Here is a 531-nt window from a genome sequence, read left to right as displayed (position 1 = left end):
TCCACCATTCAGACGCCCGGTTTTCCCACCTGTGAAACAGGGTTGGGGACTCGAGCCTGTGCTGAGCCGGGCTCCTGCGAGAGTGACCTGAGATCACAAAATGAATGCACCTAAAAGGCAGCCCACCTGCTCTGTCACCACACCACCGCTGGGGTGCCCCGCGACCGCCCACCGACCCTCGTCCACACTGCTGGTCCGCAAATCACCACGCTGCTTCAGCCCCGCTCAGGGCGCAAGTTCTCACATTTAATTGTTTTTCTCGGGGAACAGGGATCAGAGAAGAAATTCACAGCACTGAGTCAGACAGGGATAACTACAAAAATAGGAATATATTCAGCTTTTGACTGGGAGAGATGCAAAGGCAGTCCTCTCGCCCCGCGCTCACTAGTACACACAGCTTCCGGCTCACACACGCACCGCCACACGCTGTCACACGCTCCCGACAGGCGCACTGGGGCTGGCAGGAGGCCGCGGCCTGGGGCGGTCCTAGGGCTGGCCCTCACAGGCCCCTCTCCCCACGAGGGCAGAGCT

The sequence above is a fragment of the Tupaia chinensis genome, unplaced genomic scaffold (genome assembly GCF_000334495.1).
Source record: "Tupaia chinensis unplaced genomic scaffold, TupChi_1.0 Scaffold143993_1, whole genome shotgun sequence".
NCBI lineage: Eukaryota > Metazoa > Chordata > Mammalia > Scandentia > Tupaiidae > Tupaia > Tupaia belangeri.
This window is presented reverse-complemented; position numbering follows the sequence as displayed.